The 21,865-nt window shown below is 37.7% G+C and overlaps 2 long non-coding RNA genes across 2 annotated transcripts; both read right to left on the reverse strand.

Annotated features, from left to right (window-relative positions):
- Positions 1–8,843: 8,843 nt before the first annotated feature.
- On the reverse strand, positions 8,844–10,504 carry LOC140523396 (uncharacterized). The gene is made up of 2 exons (XR_011973382.1): positions 10,457–10,504; positions 8,844–9,141 (listed from the first exon to the last, which is right to left on the reverse strand). It is a non-coding gene; the product is annotated as an uncharacterized lncRNA (long non-coding RNA).
- A 3,699-nt stretch (positions 10,505–14,203) lies between these two features.
- On the reverse strand, positions 14,204–21,841 carry LOC140524315 (uncharacterized). Its single transcript, XR_011973661.1, has 3 exons — positions 19,418–21,841; positions 18,442–18,504; positions 14,204–15,495 (listed from the first exon to the last, which is right to left on the reverse strand). It is a non-coding gene; the product is annotated as an uncharacterized lncRNA (long non-coding RNA).
- Between the last annotated feature and the right edge of the window lie 24 nt (positions 21,842–21,865).

Genomic DNA, 21,865 nt, shown 5'->3' on the forward strand with positions numbered 1-21,865 from the left:
AATCTACTCATAGACATATGGATTTATATACATATAATATATATGTATATGTGTGTATACACACACACACACACACACACACACATATATATATATATATGTATATACTACGTCTATCTGCCCTAATAATGTAAAAGTTTTCAGGAATTGTAAATAACAACTTTTCACGTAGGAATGTAAGCAACTCAGATTCAATGTGTCCTTTAAGACTTGGCTTTCCTGTTTATTTTTTCATATTTCTCTTGATTCTTGTATTTGAGAGTCAAATTTTCTATTCACCTTTGGTCTTTTCTTTTTTACAAATTCGTATTTATGAGCATTTATTTCCACAAGATTTTGAGTTCCACATTCTCTCCCCGTCTTTCCCCTCCCCCATCCCAAAACACCCTGCATTCTGATTGCCCCTTCCCTCATTCTGCCTTCCCTTCTATCACACACCTACCTTTCCTTGTTTCCATCTTCTCTGTTTTATGATGGAACAAGATAGATTTCTATACCCCATTACCACTATTTCTTACATCCCAGTTGTGTGGAAAGCAATTCTGAACGTTGGTTCTCCAAACGTTGAATTTCAGCTTCTCTCCTTTCCTCCCTCCCCACTCATACCTATTCAGAAGACAAGCATTTCAATATAGGCTCTATTAGCAGAGTTTTGCCAAAGACTTCTATTATAAACATGTTGTGAAAAACTAACTATATTTCCCTCCATCTTATCCTGCCCTCTATTTACTCCTGTTTTCTCTTTAGGTTTTGTCCCTCCCCTAATGTGTTTACCTCTAATTACTTCCTCATCCCATTTGCCTTCCCACACCCCAGGTATCCCTTTCTCCCCTATTTTCCTGTAGTGTAAGATAGATATTTATAAGAAATTGAGTGTGCATGTTATTCCCTCCTTAAGCCAAATGTGATGAGAGTAAGCTTCACTTTTTCCCTCCCACCTCACCCCTTTTGCACTCCATTGAGAAAGCTTTTTCTTTCCTCTTTAATAGGAGATCATTTGCCCCCTTACATTTCTCCCTTTCTCCTCCCAATATATTCCTCTCACCTCTTAGTTTTATTTTTTACGTATCATTACTTCCTATTCAACATACCCTCAGCCCTCTCTCTCTCTCTCTCTCTCTCTCTCTCTCTGTATCTCTCTCTCTCTCTCTCTCTCTCTGCCTATCTGTGCATGTGTGTGTGTGTGTGTGTGTGCGCGTGTGTGTGTACTTCCATCAACTAGCCAAATACTGAGAAAAGTTTCAAGAGTTAGGAATATTATCTTTCTATATAGGAATGTCAACATTTCAACTCTAGTAAGTCCCTTATGGTTTCTCTTTCATGTTTATCTTTTCATGCTTCTTCGATTCTTGTCTTTGAAAGCCCAATTTTCTATTCCATTCTGGGGTTTTCATCGTGAATGCTTGAAAGTCTTCTATTTCACTGAATGACCGCTTTTCCCCCTGAAGTGTTCTACTCAATATTGCTGGGTAGGTGATTCTTGGTTTGAATCCCAGGTCCTTTGACTTCTGCAATATCATATTGCAACTCCCCAGTCCCGTAATGTAGAAACTGTTAGTTGTTTTGCTTTTCTGATTGTATTTGCACCATACTGGAATTTTTTCTTTCTGGCTGGGTGCTGTATTTTCTCCTTGACCTAGGAGCTCTAGAATTTGCCTGCAATATTCCTAAGAGTTTTTCTTTTTGGATCTCTTTCAGGAGGTGTAATTTTTACCTTCTGCTTCGAGAATATCGGGGCAGTTTTCTGAGATAATTCCATGAGAGATGGTGTCTAGGGTCTTTTTTGGGATCACGATTTTCACGTAGTCCCATGATTTTTAAATTGTCTCTCCTGGATCTATTTTCCAGGTCAGTTGTTTTTCCAAAGAGATATTTCACATTGTCTTCTATTTTTTCATTCTTTGGGGTTTTTTTACTGATTATTTTATTTGCTTTCAGTGTTGTCCAATCACTTCCCATTATCTTAGATTTTTTCAGCATCCTCGTCCTCATTGTCTCCCCTCTCCCTACTCCATCGCAAAGACAGCAAGCGGTATTAAAGAGCCTATACAATACATTCCTACTGAATGCAATTTCACCTCCGTCGTGTTGAATAGAAGACTTAAAATGAGTGGGAAAAACCATAAAACCAAACCAAAGGTAACACACAAAAAATGGTGTGCTTCATGCTGTGATGAATCCCACAGTTCTTTCTGTGGATGTTAAAGGTATTTTGCCTCCAAAGTCCATTGGGAATTGTTTAAGTCCTTGCATTGCTTTGCAGGACGAAGTCTACCAGAAAAATTCCTCACACACTGTGGTTGTTGCTGTGTACAAAGTTCTCCTAGTTCTCCTCCTTTCACTCAGCATCAGTTCCTGTAAGACTTTCCTGGCCTCTCTGAGGTCTTCCTGTTCATCATTTCTTATAGCAGAAGAGCATTCCCTTACATTCATATATCACATCTTGGTCAGCCATTCCCCAAATGATGGGCATCCCCTTGATTTCCAGTATTTGCCCATCATAACTAGAGCTGCTTTAAATATTTTTATACGTGGGAGACCCTTTCCTATATTGCTATATCAACGGGTATGAACATTTTTGCAACCCTTTGGGCATCGTTCTAAATGGCTCTCATGGGTGACTGGATCAGATCACAGGTCCACCAACAATGAATTAATGTTCCAACTCTCCTACATCGTTTCCCACAATTATCATCTTCGTGTTGTCTCATGTTAGCTTATCTGATAAGCGTGATATGGCACCTCCAAGTTTTTTTATTATTTGCATCGCTCTAATCAGTATTGATTTACAGAATTGGTTCATGTGACTACAAATAGCTTTAATTTCTTACTCTAAAATGTGCCTATCCCTATCCTTTGACCACATACCAGGTGGGAAATGACCTGTATTCTTGTCCACTTGACTCAGTTCTCTCTATATAGTAGAAACTAGACCTTTTACACAGACCCCAGTGGCAAAACTTCTTTCCCAGTTTCCTGTTTTCCTCCTAATCTAGGCTGAATTGGATTTGTTTCTGCAAAAACTTTTCAAGCTAATATAATCGAAATTATCCATTGTGCACTTCATAACGTTCTCCCTCTCTTCAGTCAAATATTTCTCCATTCTCCATAAAATTGACAAATACAGTATTACATGCTCCCCTAATTTGTTTATAGTATCAATCTTTATACCGAGATCATTTGGACTTTATTCTTGTGTAGGTATCACGTTTTGATCTCTATCCAGTTTCTGCCACACTGCTATCCAGTTTCGCCAGCAATTTTTGTCGAACAGGGGGTTCTTTTCCCAGAAGCTGGAATCTTTGGCTTTCTCGAACAGTAGATTGGTATATTCATTGCCTATTGTGTCTTGTGTACCTATATTTTTCCCCTGGTCGGGTCTACTCCTTTGTGTCTTAGCCAGTAGCAAATGGTTTTGATGAATGCTGCTTTGTAATACAATTTGAGATCTGGAAGTACGACCCCACTCCACTCGCATTTTTTAAATTAAGTCATTTGATTTTCTGGACCTTTTGTTCTTCCAGATGAATTATGATTCTTTCTCTATATTTTGTAGCTCTCGAAAATAGTTATCTGGTAGTTTGATAGGTATTGCACTAAAGAAATAATGTAATTTCAGTTGAATTGTCATTTTATTATATTGACTCAGCCTACCCATGAGCAACAGATGCTTTAATACCTACTGAGATCTGACTTTACTTGTGTAAAAAGTGTTTTGTCAATGTGTTCATATAGCCCCTGGTTTTCTTCTGACAGGTAGAATCCCAGATACGTTACAGTGAATACTGTAGCTTTCAGTGGGAGAAGGTAGAGAAGTAGGAACTCAAAGTTTGAGGAACGTACTTTGTAGAATTGTTTTTGCATACAACTGGGAAAAAGGAAATAAAGGGAATATAATGGAGTACAGAAATTTATCTTGCCCTGCAAGACAAGGGAGAGGACAGGGACAAGGGAATGTAGGGGTATGATAGAAGGGAGGGTATATTGAGTGAAGGGGTAATGAGGATGTTCATTGTTTTGGGGTGGGGTTGGGGAGACATGGGGAGTAAATTTGGAACTCAAAATTTTGTGGAAATAAATGTTGAAAACTAAAAATAAATAAACACTTGAAATCAATGAATGAATCAATGAATGAATAAAAGCTGTAGCTTACCTGACCCTGAGGTGGCTGTTGTGAGAAAGCAGAGGCCAGGTGAAATCATTCCAGATTTCCCAGGAGTTACCAGAGAGCTAGCTGCCTTAGATGTGTGGGAGGAGTGGTCTGACCACAGAAGATCTCCTCTGTCGAACTAGAGCATAGGAACACTCGGTGGTTGGTGAACTTGTCTGCACTACTGTCTTCCCTTGTCCCCTGGGATGCTGAGGCATGTATAGATTCCTGGTGTTGGTTTGCGGACTCCAACGCACTGGGGTTTCACATTTCTTCCTTGTTCGCTGAAGTTCTTGATGATTTCTTAGAAGATATTGTCCAGGTCCTTTTTTGCACCATGGCTTTCTGTTAGACCAAGAATTCTTTCATTTTTTCTCCTGGATATATTTTCCAGTTTAGTTTCAGAACACCTACACTACTGGTCCCCTTCAGCCTCAGCAAGAGGGACCACCCAGCCCTTTGAGATTTTCCTAACCTCACAGGCTAAGAGACTGTTTTCGACTTCGACTGATCCCACTGTTCCAGAATTTCTCCTGGGGAATTATTTTAAGGGTTTTTCAAAGATCAACAAGAGGAAGGGGACAGCATTGAACAATCACTCCTGCATCTTGGCTCCCAGAAGTTCAAGTAGATAACTTACAGACTTTGGATCTGTGGGCTGAGAGTCACAGGAGTGACTGCTGCTGTTACCAAGGGTCCTGTACATCTCTCTCCCTCACTTACACAGGACTCCTTTTCTGGGCTGATATGTTGGAGAATTCGCATACCTTCTTCAGTTTCAGTCCAGCCAGGTGCTCCACTATGGTGTGTTCTGTGCTGATGCAGCATGTGCACTCCACGCTCCCCCAGCCCCATGTTAGAGATTCTTCCCGTCGAAATTCCAGACCGTCCTGGGTTGGAAATCTGCCACACTCTATCTCACAGTGGATTCTGCCACTCTCATATTGATTCAGGGTAATTGTAACAGGGCAGCAGAGTCAAGATATTAGAGTGAAAGGAACGACTCACGTAAGCTCTTGGCAAAACTCCTTCGGATACCTCTGAAGGCAAAATCTGTCCAAATTTTGGAGGTGTGTGATCCAGGGAGAGACAGACTGTGGTGGATTCAGAACCCAGGACAGACTGGAAGGTTCACAGGAAGGATCGGTTCTGCGGGGGTCAACCCACAGCGTACAGTGCAGTGTGGCCAGCACAGTGGAGTGGAGGGGCCCCGGGAAACCTGATAGCAGCAGGCAGAATGGACAGAGCTGCAGCCATGTTTGGGAGGCCATCAAAGCCAAGCCAGTGAGAGCTACTGAGTGCCAGATATCAGCAAAGCAGCTCCTGAGACTTTCAGTCCTCAGATCAAACAAGGTGAACCTACTTGAACTCCTGGCAGCCAGGATGGCAGAGTGATCAGTAAGTGCTTTCTCCTCCCACCCTGATGACTGTGAAAGAACCATAAAATATTTCCCCATAAAAATCCTGAGTCAGCGGGAACAGCAAAGGGGGCAAATAGTCTCCCAACAGCTGAGGCTAGGAATATAGCTAAAGGGGATTTCTCCTACTGTGGCAGAGGCAAACCAGAAGGTCAGAGGACCCAGGGCAGAGAAAAGTTGCACTGGGACCCAGCCGAGCCTCAGCACCGTGAGAGAGGCCCCAGAAGGGGTGGGAACTCAGACTAGCATCTAGGAGTGTCTTAGCACTCCAGGAGAAAACGGGAAGACAATAGGGCAGCTGTGATCACCATCCCCTGAGCTTACTTTTGCCTCAGTGCAACAGAGGAGATAGCCTGTGACCAGATCACACCTCCCCCACACTTAAGGAGCTAACCTCAGGGCTGATCTGGGATACACAAAGCAAAAACTTGCTCTTAGCTTTTTCACAAGTCAGCTCAGCACCAAGTTGCGCAGCTTCTAACTGAAAGAACTAGAAGCCACAACACACAATCAATATCATGAACAAGAAAAAGCAGAAAGGCAAAAACCATAGAATCTTTCTATGGGAATAAGGACCAAAACACAAATATCAAAGAGGTCAGTACTGGGGCTGTACTTCCTTCTGAAACTTCAGAATGGTCTAGAAACAGCTCACATGCACAAACAACTCTGCAGGAACACCTGAAGAAAGAAATAGAAGAAAAACTGACTAATGATTTTAAAATGATAAAAAAAAAGAATTCACTGATGAGAACATCTCCTTGAAAAGGAAAATCGAACAAATGGAAAAGGAATACAAAATTAACTGGAGAAAATAACTCCCTAAAAGGAAAAGTTAGTTAAATGGAAAAGGAAGAGAAAAACCAAACTGGGAAAATTGGGCAAATGGAAAAGGAAGTACAAAAATTAACTGGAAAAAATAACTCCTTCAAAGGAAAAATTGGACAGATGGAAAAGGTGATGACAAAGTTAACTGAAGGATACAATTCCATAAACATTACAACTGGGCCACTAGAAACCAATTAATCAAGGAGACATCAAGAAGCAGTCAAACAAAATCTAAAGAATGAAAAGATAGAAGAAAATGTAAAATATCTACCTAGAAACACAACTGACCTGGAAAATGGATCCAGGAGAGACAATTTAAGAATTCTTGGCCTGCCAGAGAGCCATGATGAAAAAAAGAGTCTGGACAGTATCTTCCAGGAAATCATCACGGAAAACTGCCCAGAAGTGCTAGATCCAGAGGGCAAAATACTCATCGAAAGAATCCACCGTTCACCTCCCGACAGCGATCGCAAACTCAAAACCCCAAGAAATATCGTGGCCATATTGCACAACTATCAAGTGAAGGAGAAAATACTACAGGAAGCCAGAAAGAAACAATTCAAATATGGAGGAGCTACAGTCGGGATCACATAGGACCCGGAAGCTTCTACATTAAAAGATCGAAGGAATTGGACCCCAATATTCCCTGAAGCAAAGAAGCAGGGATTACAACCAAGGATCAACTACCCAGCACACTTCAGCATAACATTTCAGGCAAAGAGAACACCATTCAACGAAGTGAAGGATTTCCAGACCTTCCTGACAAAAACACCCGAAAGTAATAGACAATTTGATATTCAAATGCAGGTCTCAAGAGAAGCATAAAAAGGTAAACGGGGGGGGGGGGGAAGACTTGTTACTCAATTTGTTCAAACTGCTTACCTCCCTATGAGGGAAGATGGTATCTGTTAATCTTGAGAATTGTGCATCTATTATGAAATACCAAAGAGATATATGCAGAGGGAACGGGCATAAAGTAAATGATGTCATGTTAAAAATATGATTGAAGTATGCCCAAGGGATTCTAAGAGGAGATGTGAAGAGGAGGAAGCAGAAAGTGGTAAATTACATCACAGGAAGAAGTACAAAAGTATAGTAGAGGGAAAGAGGGGAGGGTGATGAGCATTGTTTGAGAGGTAGTCTCATCAGATTTGTCTCAAGGAGGGAACAATAACCTCAAGTAGATAATCCTAACTAGCTCCAGAGGCAGTAGGAAGGGAAGGGGGAAGAAACAGGAGGGAAGATAAAAGGGAGGAAAGAAGCAGTAAGGGTAAAGGAGAGTAAAAGGGAGTGGGGTCAAAAGAAGGAAGGGAAGGCTGCAGGAGGAGGTGGTGAAAAATCAAATTTATTCAGATTCTCCTTTTAGAGATATCTGAAGGAATTTCTGGTACAGCATAGGTGAGTACATGCTCTCCATCTCCCATCTTGCACAACAGCCCCCTCAGTTTCTGTTAAAAAGCAACAATCATCCAAACTACTTGGTACTAGCTAAGACATAGTTGGTTAGGCATAGGTTAGGTACACAAGACACATTAATCAATGCTTATAGGATCCTATTGTTTGAGAAACCCAAGGATTCCAGCTTCTGGGATACAAACTCACTGTGTGCCAAACCTGCTGGGAAAACTTGAAAATAGCATGGCAGAAACTGGGCATAGACCAATGCCTGACAGTATACGCCCCCCAAAAAAGTCCAAATGGTTCACGATCAAGCTATAAAGGCTGATACTATATAAAAATATCAGGGAGCAAGGAATAGATTATTTGTCAATTGAAGGAGAATGGAGACATTTATGTCCAAATAAGAGATAGAGAATATTATGAAATGCAAAATGCATAATGTTGATTACACTACATTGAAAAAATTTTGCACAAACGTAGCCAATGCACCCAAATTAGGAGGGAAGCAAAAAACTGGGATTCTTATGAATTTTGCCTGGAGAAAGGCCTGATTTCTAAAATATATAGAAAACTGATTCAAAGTTGAGAAGAATACAAGGCCTTCCCCAATTGATACACATTGAAACGATATGAACAGGTACTTTTTAGAGGAAGTAATTAACGTTATGTATGGTGACAGGAAAAATGCCCTAAATCATTCTTGTTTAGAGAGATGAGAATCAAAACAATACGCAGTTAACTCTCCGTTGATGCACTAAGATGTTAGCAATCAGCAGCAAGAACTCATATATGTCGGACCAGTGTTCTCCAGTACACGAAATGGAAGGAAAAATACATCTGAAAGTAAGCTTGTCTTCTTTTTTAATTAAAAATGACAACTAGTTTAGCAATTGTATCTGAATAAGAAGTAAACCTGTCTTATCTATTATTTCTTAAATAGAAATTACATTATAATGTTCAACGATAGGTAATTAAAGTGTTCTAGCCAATTTAGTGGTCTCGAGAATTCCTGCAACAACTAACAATTTGAGGGACACTGTTAAAAATATAGTGAAATAAACGTTTTTAATAAAGGATTGTACAAACATATTTTCATACATATACACCTGGTGCATATTAAAACATGACAACATATTTTCGAAGTCAAGATTTTTTCACATTTGTATATTTAATGGAAAAGCAGTAAACATTGTCAAACATAGTTCATTTGATACATAAACATTATTTCTTCCTCTAAGCGTATTTCTGGATGCTAATTCATCTTTGACATTCTCAAGGATTTTTCAGTCTGTTGTCTATTGGAGAAGTCCGTCAAGGTTTGTAATCAAAGTTTATCAGTAGCTGCTGGGAAAGGAACGAAGGAAAATCAATTGACCTTATATATATGTATGTTTATATGTGTGTATGTATACACATACCACATATATGTATGTGTGTAATTCTTTACTTTTCCTTGGGACAAAGGATTCATTATATGAAGGAATTCTGTGTGTGAGAAGCATGAAAATTGTCACTGGTACAACTGAGCCTAAGAGTGTCCTGAGCCCTTTGAAGTGAAGGAAGTTGGTCATGGTGTCATAGGCAGCATGTATCTTATCATAGGGATGAGTTGAACTCAAGCTCTTGGGGAAGTCATCTACCCTACAAGGTGTTTTAAAGTTCAAACACAATGCTTTCAATGTTTCAAGTGCTATAATAAAGTTCATCTTCTTATTACACTTAAGATGTGTGTTGCCTTGATTTCAGCCAATTGTTACTATGATCTTCTTTTAAATTTTTGCTGTAGAAAACACTATATAAATAACAATCAGGATGGTGTTCATGAAAACCTCTTTACTTATGCTCATGTTGAACTTTACTTCCTACTTAAGTATGCTGATGTTTGCTTTTGAGTTCACCACACAATCAATCATGCCAATAATTTGATTTGCCTGTTTCAATAAAATAAAAACCACAATAGCAGTTAGCGGCAACTTCTTTGTATCTTTTGGTTAAACTGATAACCAGGGCGTCAATAAAAATTTTGCTTTGATTTTCAGTACTGTTGGTCATGGGACAAAGAGTGTCCATTGAGATTCTAACAATTATATTGATATTTGTAAACGGTTTTTCAATCCTGTCATTCTTAGTACCGTTTGCCCCCTGTCTCCTCACCCTTATGAAATCATCGTAGAATCACAGGATTAAACAGAACAATAGACTCTCAGCATTGAATATGACTTCAATAGCTTTCTAATCCAGACAGTCCTTAATCCTCTATCATCCTGAGGGCATTCGCCCAATGTGACTCATTTCTCATTTGAAGATCAGAAGGTGCTACCGAGAACTCAGCAGTATTCTTCCTTCTGTTTCATGGGATATGGTGGCCAAAGATTCATTACTTACTGACCAGGCTTCAGCATCTGAGTCTCTCTTTAATTGACCAGGCTTCTCTTCTGAAAACAGACACAAGAGGGCTTGTGCCACCTTTCTAGCTTATTGGAAAGAAGCTGCTAAATCTTGCACTTCACCTGCAAAGAAGAGTCCCTGGTTGCATCAACGGGATGAAGAAGAGGGATGTGGAAATGAAACAGCACCTCTGTGGAAGTTTTCCACCATATTTAAAAATCAGGTATAGTATCTAAATATAACATTTTATTTGTGAGCTGTTAGAACATACCTTCATTGAGTTCCCTGGTTATATTTTCTTCCAACTCCTGTCACATCTGAAGTCAAATGAAAAACCAAGTCAGAACAGTGAGGTAAATGAGGAAAAAGGAAGTCAAGATAATACACAGAACTCAAAAAATCATATAAAGAATATAGACATTCAAAGAAATGACTAATAAAATTAAGACCTCAGTATATTTGATTTTAGACTTTCAACAGAAAAGCTACTGACGTAATAAATTAATATTATTATGAACACAATCATGAATTTCTCACGATTAAATGCAAAGAGACATGTGAACATTTTTTAGCACAGTAGTCATGTCTCAGGTTGGGAATACAATTTTCTTCTGTGTTGAGCAAATTGTGCCCTCTTTATTTTCATTGGATCAATATAACATTTTTCTCTAAAAATAAAATCAGTTTCATATCCTATGCTTCAAAATAGTTAATTTCAAACATTAAAATTGTCTTCATTAAGCTTCATTCTAAACACAAAATGACCCGTAAGAGGTCCTTAACAGAGAAGAAAATTCCTGGAAATGATGAAATACAATACATTATCGCCAAGGAAGGGCAGAGAGTACTAAATGAAAGCATCTCCTCCATTGTCTGTTACATTCGAATTATTTCTTTATTCAGGCAGACACTGACTTCATTTGAGATTCAAAATACATGCATTCTCCTTGTGCAGATTTTAGAAACCACGCTAAGATAAATTCTATTTCCATCTTTAAGTTATAAAGAAGGAAGGAAAGATTGTTTCCTCATTCATTACTTCAATTCTTAAAACCCCTTCATAGATACAGGAAGAGAAGATGAAATGGGAAATCACTGTTGATAACGATTAAAGTGGTATAGTTTCCCTTTCAGGAGACAAATGAAATAGTTTGAATAGTATAGACAGATATGAGGTCACTCTTACAACATACACATACACCATTATTTGGACATTTTGTTTGTATTGAGTGTGACCTGGTGTGGAGTATGCCGACTTCTCATGTACTATAATTTTGTGCCTCCACTCTTAAGGCCACTCTCGTAATTAGTTTTTGCGTTCTGTATTCTGCAAATGTGAAGTTCAAGACGGGTTTGTGGGAATTATTTCGTGTTTACCTAAGTAATGATAATGTTTGTTGCCTACGTAAGGGTCAAGGATGCCCTTCGGGCTGAACATAAGGTGAATGTAAGGTTAATGGTACATGGGGGAAGAATTCAAGACCTTCCCATCCATTAATGGGCCTCAGACATGTTTTGCTAATTTCTAACGAGGCACAGAGTCACAATAGTCTTGCCCTTCAGCCCTGAAAAGAGTATCTATGCTTTGACGTGAGGGTTTATTTTGGGCCTTAGTATTTGGACTCTTAATAATCACTCTGAAGGCAGGAGTGTCCATACTCTGACTACTTCTTAAAGAGGCCTATTCAATGAATGAGCAAGGAGTCACCCTAAGGGAATACCTGTATAGCCATTGGCCTAAAAGTGCCAAGGTCTCCCATTGCATCTGTGGTCATCTCCAGGCCTCCTGAGGAATATCACTTCACTAGATTCAGATGGCTCTGGGGACGAAGTGATTCTATTGACGTTGCACAGCCCTCCCTCACTCAGAACAAATTCAAGTGTCATCAGTTCTTTGATGGGAAGGTGTTCTTCGGGGATGAAGAACAAACACATGTACGTGTCCATGGAGAAAAATATTTATAGCAGCTCTCTTTGTGGTGGCCCAAAACTGGAAATCAAGGCGATGACCATCAATTGGGGAACAGCTGAATAAACTGTGGTATTTAACTGTAATGGAATGTGAATATACTATAAGAAATGATAAAGAGGAAGACTTTGAGAGACCTGGAAAAACTTGTATGAAATGATGCTGAGTGAAAGGAGCAGAACCAGAAATCCTTTTCGCACAGCACCAACCACAGTGTGTGAGAAATGTTTCTAGTGGACGTAGTCCTTCGTTGCAATGCAAGGACTTAAAAAATTCAGAATGGTCTCTTAAGGTAAAACGCCTTTCACATGCAGACAAAGAACTACGAAATTGGATCACAGAATGAAGGAGAATATTTTCTTTTGTATTATGTTTTCTTTTGTTTGATGATTTCTCCCATTCGTTTTAATTCTTCTAAGGAGCACGAATAAGATGAAAATGAATTGAGTACGAATGTATGTATAGACCCCATATGAAATTGTATGTTTTCTCATGGAGGGCGGGTGCAGAGAGGAGGACGGAGAGGAAGGGATGAGAGAAAAATCTAAGATATATGGAAGTGATTGTAGAACACTGGAAACACATAAAATAATAATTAAAAAAGAAAAAAATGTTATTCCATCTTCTATCTCCAAGATATTCCAAAGACTTTCTCCCATGCCAGGCATATAATCCCACCTTCCCTGGGTCTTTCAGAATTCCCAGTATCTTTTGAAAGCTCAGTTCAAGTGCGTCCAAGTCCTATTTTAATTCCGAGTTCATTTGCCCACCGTGTAAAACAAATGATCTTGTAGGTAGTGTGTATATGCTTCGTACTTACTTAGATAAAAGCATAAATGGCTTTTAGTCCTTTTCAACGACATCCCTCCTTCCACGCAGTGGAGATGGTATTGAGACAATCATAGTTTAAGTCATTTTATGAATATTAACTTAACCGTTGGTAATTTCAGTGTAGGATGACTGAGAAATTGCTCTGTTATTGCAAAAAATCCTTAACACCCTTAATGAAGTCACCACAATAAGGGAGAAGACAAAATAAAATTCTAGTGAAACTGAAAGATAGCTTAGAGGGATCGATCATTGTTGGTTTCACTACGTGCTCCAAAGCAACAAGATCCATCTTTCCACATAATTGGCCATCACATACAGCAATGATTACGACAAGTCTTTATAAAAAGACCACCATGAAGATAATTGTTACCTCCATGCCAATAATGTGTTGAATAGAGCAAAGAAGAGACCTTCTGTGAGAAATAAAGAGGTATTATTCAAATCATAACTTCTTTTGATGTTTAGTGACTTCAGAAGAAAGATTGAAGAAAAGGGGATTCTAGAAGGTATGCTGAAAAACATAACTCACGTTTGAGAAATGAAAGAGAACAAAGGCTTTTACGATGATTTAGAATATTTCTCTGTCTGCATGTCTCTTCTGATGATTTTTTTCCAGAATTTGAAGGTAACTACCCAAAGCAAAAGAAAACCACACACAAAGAAGAAATGAAATTGGTTATTATGAGAAAAGAAAAGATTGATTCCTGGAAATGACATCAGAATCAGCTGACTACAGTCTGAATATAGACTAGTTGTTGTTTTTTTAATGGCAAAAATAAACTTCTATTCATAAGGGAATTATATGGTGATATAGATGCCCCAGCATCTATGGTGGTCCAAGCCATGAACAGAGAGCAAGTAAGACCATTGAGTAATATTGAGTACACCCATTTTCATAGATATAGTTGCAGAGAACAGAAGGGTGAAACAAATTGTTGATTAAGGAGCTGCAGAAGTAAGAACACATGTATAGATCTTACGCCACACGATTCAATGAAATAAAATGAAGTGAAGGTGAGCTGATTGGCAAAGGGAAGGAGTGATTATAATTCCTATCTATGTACAAGTGAAACAAAGTGGTCAACTATGGCTTAATAAGGAGACTTTCTCATGAAAGTTTTCCTAAAAATTGCAAAACTATCTGTTTTCAAAATGAACGTTTTAATTAAAACTTCACAATGAAGACATGTTTATTAACTTTTATTCATGTTTCCTTATCATATCTAAATCACTCAGAAGATTACAAGCCATTGACCCAAAATGCTTAATCATTTCATCTTCCCTGAGTGATTAACACATTCAGTACATATATTTTTAAGGCATTTTAATTGTGTCTTTAAAAAAAATGAAACATTTGCTGTATTGAATGTTGACTGCATTACATTTATCATGTTGGCTCTGGGAGGTCCTTAGAATTAGGCACGTTTTATAAAGGGAGAGAAAGATGCCATAGATATGCAATACCTTTTAAGTTTCTAATCTTAGTTGAAGAAAATACGCATACAAATAGAAACTAATAACTAAATTAGGACGTAATTCTTTATATTATATGTGATGACTTTGCCAAAGATTTCTCTACAGTATTGAATAAAAAAAATGTGTTGATATGGGTATGGCTTTTTGTGTTTATATAGATGTTGAAGACGTTCTAAAAAAAAGCAGAAGGATCACAGAAAGACTGTGTTTTAAGTGTTAAGATGCCAGTACCATGGGAAAACAATCAGAGGAGATAAAACCCATGTTTAAGAACTGGTTAATGAGGAAACAGAATTCATTTTAAGGAATATGAGCGGCACTAGTCCCGGGTACATAAAATGTGTTCATTTATGTATGGCTACAACTGAGGACGTAACAGATGGCATAGGATAGTTGATCCATAAAAACATAAGTACATTTGCATGCATAAAATTTAAGTATCTGGCAATTGTTCTTCCAGTAGAGTTGTTACCTCCGCAAATTTGCATGGAGTGTTTCTTGTGTTAAGAAGAACACCACGGGATTAATCCCATCCACTGTAATCTCCAATTGTAGTGATCTCTCCCTTTTATAAATACTTATGTGTATATCATTCCCTCAATAGTTGTTTATGTGTTATCTTATATTAAAAATGAAATTCCTCTATTTTGCATTGGCTTCCTATTGAGGCTGCAGATTCTTCAAGGAGAAAGGGCATGTCTTACACAAAGCCTTTGCAACCTACTGAGGACCTACTATAGTGCAATTAGCATAATTAACATGCACTAGTTGATGATGTAAGTTTTGAACAAGGAAGAAACTGTAATTTGACTGAAAGCTGACATACTGAAAACTTGCATGCTCTGGGACATTAGACGAAAAAGGGTGCCAGTTTTCCCTGATCACAAATAAAATGAGGTAATTTGTACTGCCAAAGATGGACTCCAACTTATTGCTTCCTTGCTTTACCTTCGAGGGCTCGGTCCACACCTAGTTTTTTGACTGCAGCCTGAAGCCAAAAGCTTTGGAAGGTTATTATTTCCATCAGTGTGCTCCTAAAAGAAGGAGGGAAATGAAGACAATGAGTGATAGGGGAGTTAAATGGAAAACAAAGCTTATTTCTTTGCTATACTGATTTCTGAAACTTAGAAAAATTTCTGAAACATGAAAATGCAAAAGAAAAAAGTTTCCATAGGAATGAGACTGGCCCTCACAATAATTTCTTAGTTAAGACAAGTAAACTGAAATGAACCAGGTGAAGAGAACACTTTTTTAAAATTAGGAAGTGCTTATGAAAATGTGGGAGGCCGTGATTAGTTTAACATAATCGACAATGGTCACTATGTTTTTGGAGCAGAGACAGTAGCATTTATCATGTGTCTAATATGTGCCTAAAATAAAGGCCACAAAGCTAAGAGATTTACAATTATTATCTCTTTTGATTCTTACACCAATCCTGGGAAACAGCTGTTGTTATTATCCCCCAAATGAGAAAGATTAAATGACTTGTATCACACAGATAGCATCTGAGGCAACATTTGATATCAGATCTTTCTAACCCCAGGCTCAACTTTCTATGCATAATTCCTTCAAAGTACCTCTAAGTGGAAAAGAATCTCATGCTCAAAAATTCTGTTTTTGACCACATTGGCTTAAATTTCACTTACTTTATCACGTATGATGGATACTAGGCTGAAAATGTTTTGAAGAACATCGCTATTATCCACTTCCATACTTTTTTGGTTGGCATAATGATGAATAGCATACATAATTACATACAAATATGGGAAAGCAACCGAGAATGGAGAAATCTACTTGATGGTAATAAAGTGAACTCTTTAGGAAAATTTGACTGCAATGTTATTCTACGCTTAACTTTGCCTTCATTGTAACAATTTCCAAAAATAATAATAGTAACGATACAATAATTATATATGGAATATGTATTTTGCCATTGAGGGCTCTGGGAAATTGAAAATTTGTTTAAAAAAATCAGACTAGAAAAACTCAAAGTGCTTTAGTCCAAATGTCACCTTGCAACAATTTTAATTTTAGCTTAACTTTCAACTCATGGCAAAATCCACAAATAAATCTTTCGTTTTCTTCTTCTTGTTCTTATTCTTCTACTGCTAGTACTACTGCTAATACTCGTACTCCTGCTACTAGAATTACTGCTACCACTACTATCACAACTACTCGTACTACTTTTACTACTACAATAATAAAATTACTTCTACTGCTAACATGCTGTGAAAAGGAATTCTTTCAAAAATGACAAAGTATAAGTAATCCCTGTCTTGTAGGAACATTTTTCTAGTTGAGTTACAAAGACTTAGAAAAAAGAAATGATAGTTTGATAACAGATGTGAACACCATAATGAATATACACTTAAATCCTAAATTATGTGCTATCTGATGACACGTGGAATTCAGGAGATTAAGAAGTCAAGACAGGTGAAAAGTCCAAAAAGGAGCCTGGGAAAACATTCAGTCAAAAGTCTCTTGAAGTTGAAGAGTAGAGTAGGAGGAGTTGTTGTAGTAGTGGTAGCGGTAGTAGTGGTAGTAGTAGTAGCAGCAACAGTAGTACTAGTAGTACTAGTAGTAGGGGTAGCATTGGCAGTAGCATTAGTAGTAGTAGTAGTAGTTTTCAGAACGTTTATAATATTGGTGAAAAAAGAGAAACATCATACTGAATATACTTTTCATTAATCAGGGACAAATTATTAATTGCGTAATTTGATTTTAGTTTTATTTTTTTGCTTCTGTAGTTTTTTCTGATCTTCATTATCAATTCGATAAAATGATGTGACTTGCTGTGAAACTACTGTCTGCAAATGATATTTGAGGGAAAGACGAAATTTTGTTGCAGGTATCTGACTTTAGCCTGATAGAAATATGTCCAAATAATTTCTATTACTGATTTCATAAATCAAGATTATCTTCCAGAGTCTGCAATTTTGGACACTGTGCAAGAATAAGTGTCAAAGCAATAAAAAAAAATGGAGATAAATGAAAAAATCCTAGGGAAGCACAATTAAAAAATAAGATCAGTAACACACAAAAGTTAATGCTACATGCATAAACATAATCCTTTTGAACAGAATTACTGTCCTCAGTTTTACAGAAAAGTGGTGGTTCGTGTTTGGAATTTCACTAAAAATATGATACAATCTTTAGTGTTTCAAAAATTAGTTCAGAGAAGTCTGAGTTGCAACTACTCGGATTGTTCAGCATGGTTACATTCTTGTAAAACATGTAGTGGTAATATGCTCTAGTATCTCAAAAGAGATGTCTGATTTGAATTGTGATATTATTCCTAGCATGACATTGTAGAATTTTTCTTAAGTTTTAGCACTTCAAATAATTTATTCCATTACAGTATTAAAATGGAACATTAGGAATATTGTTAGAAGAATAAATTTATCAGTACTTCTGCATTAATGATTACCCCTATCAATATTTATTGTCAAAATTTCATGCAGTACATAATTTCTTTCAGCAAAGTGAGCCATCTAGCCTAAAAGATGATTTTAAAATTTTATTTGTATAATTTAATTTTTTATTTTATTTTTTATTTAAGATTATTGTCATTTCTTTATTTAATTATGCTTATTTTATTCCACTGATTTATTACATTCATATTAACTTAGAGACTATTATGTCATTATTTTCTTATCATATGTCATATTATTGGTTCTCATGCTCCTTTCTTACATAGCAGAATTTTTACAATAAAGTTAAAAATGTCTACCTGCTGAAAATTCAAATTCCTCAATTATTTTGATCAAAATTACTTTAACTTCCATTTCTGAAAGTTAAATGCTTATCAGATACATTATTTAAAGATCTACCTCTGCTCAGCTTTCTCATTTTCATATTTACATGTTTGCTTTTTAAATTGGTTACATTCACTGATTTAACCATTTTTTTCTCTCTTCTATCACAAGAACTTCCTTTTTAGTATCAGCATAAACTCTATTGAAGAGATCAAGAAACTGTACCTGGGCAAGACTCAATAGCTTTTCTTGAAGGATGACTGTCTTTTGGGTGTCTTCATGCTGTAGCTGAAGGAACATATTTGAACACTGAATTTGGGCACGTATTTCTTGGATAAGGTCGTTTTTGACAAGATGTATTTTTGCGTATTTTTTCCCAATTTATTTATTTATTTTTAATCTTCAACATGCATTTCCACAAGATTGTGAGTTTTAAATTTTCTCCCCATCTCTCCCCTCCCCCACCCCAAAACAGTGTACATTCTCATGACCCCTTCCCCCAGTCTCCCCTCCCTTGTATCACACCCCTTCCTTCCCATATCTCTATATTCTCTCTTTTCCAGTAGGGCAAGATACATTTCTATACCCCATACAGTTTTCTACACCCCATTACCTGCATTTCTTATTTCCCAGTTATGTGAAAAAACAATTCACAAGAGTCATTTCTAAAACTCCTCAAAACTGATTGTTTGTAATTACTTCCTCCTCCCATTTACCCTCCCTTCTGTCATCTCCCAAACCCTACTTATCCCTTTCCCCCGTACTTTCCTGTAGTGTAAGATAAATTTTCATGCCAAATTGAGTTTGCATGTTCTTCCCTCTTTAAATCAAACGTGATGAGAGCAAGCTTCACTTTTTTCCTCTCACCTCTGCCTTACCTTAATTTTATTTATTTAGATATCATCCCTTCCTATTTAAGTCAATCTCTGCCCTCTCTCCCTCTCTCTCTCCCTCCCTCTCTCTCTCTCTCTCTCTCTCTCTCTCTCTCTCTCTCTCTCTCTCTCTCTCTCTCTCTCTCTCTCTCCCTCTCTCCATATATACATATATATTTACTTATGTGTGTGTGTGTATGTGTGTGTATAATCCCTTCCACTACCTAAATACTGAGAAGAGTTTCAAGAGTTACAAATATTATCATTCCATGTAAGAATGTAAATATTTCAGGTTAGTATATAACTTATGATTTCTCTTCACTGTTTACCTTTTTATACTTCTCTTGATTCTTGTGTTTGAAAGTCTAATTTTCTATTCAGCTCTGGTCTTTTCGTCAAGAATGCTTGAAAGTCCTCGATTTCATTGAATGACCATTTTTTTCTCTTAAAGTGTTATATTCAGTTTCACTTCCTAGGTGATCTTTCAGTTTAGTCCTATTTTCTTTGACATCTGCAATATCATATTGCAAGCACCTTGATCCCGTAATGTAGAAGCTTCCAGATCCTGTGTTGTCCCCATTGTATTGCTGCAATACTCAAATTGATTCTTTCTGGCTGCTTGAAATATTTTCTCTTTGACCTGGGATCTCTGGAATTTGCCTACAATATTCCTAGGTGGGTTTTTTTTTTCAAGTCACTTTCAGGAAGTGATTGGTGGATTCGTTCAGTATTTATTTTGCCCACTGGTTCCAGAATATCAGGGCAAGTTTCCTTGATAATTTCATGAAAGATGATGTCTAGGCTCTATTTCTGATCATGGCTTTCAGGTAGTTCCTTAATTTTTAAGTTGTCTCTCTTGGACCTGTTTCCCAGGTCAGTTGATTTTCCAGTGAGATATTTCACATTATCTTCTTTACTTTTCATTGTTTTGGTGGTGTTTTGTAATTTTTTGGTTTCTCATTAAGTCAATAGCTTCCATCTGCTCCTTTCTGATTTTTCAAGGACTATTTTCTTCAGTGAGATTTGGAACCTCCTTTTCCATTTCACTAATTGTGCTCTTTAAAGCATTCTTCTCCTCATTGGCTTTTTGGGCTTCTTTAGCCATTTGAGGTAGTCTATTTTTAAAGGTGCTAAATTTTTCAGTATTTTTTTGGTTGTCTTTTCGCAAGCTGTTGACTCGTTTTTCATGATGTTCTTGCATTACGCTCATAACACTTCCCAATTTTCCTCCACCTCTCTTAGCTGATTTTGAAAATCATTTTTGACCTCTTATATGGCCTGAGACCACTGCATATATATTTTAGAGGTTTAGGATGTAGAAGACTTGACTTCCCTTGATGGTATGCATTGCTCTTCCTCATCCAAAGAATGGAAGAAATACCCGTTCGCAAAGAAAATAGTCTTTTATACTCATGTTTTTTCCCTTGTTTGAACTTTTCCCCAGCCAGTTTCTTGACTTTTGAATCCTTTTTCAAGAGGAGGGTCTACTCTGGTTACATGTAAGTTCTCAGTTCCTGCGAGGTGGCAAAAATAAGGGGGAGGGATTGATTCCTCTCCTGGCCTCTGGTCTGGTCAGTGAGCAGTATTCCCTCTACAGAGACTCCACTAGCTCCACCACACCAGCTACCATTCCTTCTAACCCCAAGGTCCCCACTCAGGATTGAGATCCACGTCAGTTTCTCAGTTCACCCAGGGGTTTAGGCCAGGGCTCCAACAATGGAAGATGCAGCTGCAAGGGTCCTGCACCTAGACTGCTGCATTCCCTTCTCACCCAAATGAAAGAGCTTTCTCACTGACCTTTGAAGCTGTCTTTGGCATTTGTGAGTTGAGGAATATGGGACCTGCAGCTGCTGCTGGTGCTTTCTTGAGGCCTGCTCCAGTCTTGTCCCTGTCACTGTGCTACCTATTCTGTGGTTCACTCTGCACAGCATGACAGACCTTTTCTGTGGACTTCAAGGCTATTCAGGGCTGGAAATCTCTTTCAATCTGACATTTTGTGGCTTGTGCTGCTCTCGAGTTTGTTTAGATTTAATTTTTACACGTATCTAATGGGCTGTGGGAGGAGAGTGCTAGAGGTGCGTGCTTCTACTCCAGCATCTTGACCATGCCCCTTTGACAACGCATTTGATCGGTTCATCCTTTTCCTGTCAATTGTGTTTTCAAATTCCTTTTGCCTTCTGTTTTGCATGGTGTAATTCTCTCTGTATGCTTTCTCAAATGAATGTCTTTTTTCTGAGGGAATCATGTACATGGTACACCTCTTTTTCTAACCTAGTGGTTATGTTCACCTTTAGAGAGCTCTTAACAAAGGGAACCACGGTTTTCTCTTAGGCTAGAAAAGTCATGACTTAGTTTGTGTTGTAAACGAAGCTATTCTTCACGTTGTCCCTGAAAGGAATGTTCAAGAGCTCTCTCTGATGTCCCATTTGGCTCATGAGCATGAAGAGCAAAAATCAGAAGGGAACAGTATGATGCAGTTTCTTTCTCTAGACTGCTGTCCTTCCCTTTGCATTGTTTAATTTAGAGTTCAGCGCTGCATTCCCAGTTGTCAGAACTTTTATTTTTTCCACCCTAGTGGAATATGAATTTAATTAATGCTTCTTTATTCAGTTGTAATTCCTTTTGAAGTTCATCATTCTTTGCTTTTAAAACTTCAATGTCTTCTACATATTGATTTTATTTTTCCTGATCCTTAATTGTTTCTGCGTCTACATCCACTTTGAACATGGCAAAGTCATCCTGTATGATTCCATTTTTATCCAAAAGATATTTTTCTT

This window comes from Notamacropus eugenii, chromosome 2 (assembly GCF_028372415.1).
Source record: "Notamacropus eugenii isolate mMacEug1 chromosome 2, mMacEug1.pri_v2, whole genome shotgun sequence".
Lineage (NCBI taxonomy): Eukaryota > Metazoa > Chordata > Mammalia > Diprotodontia > Macropodidae > Notamacropus > Notamacropus eugenii.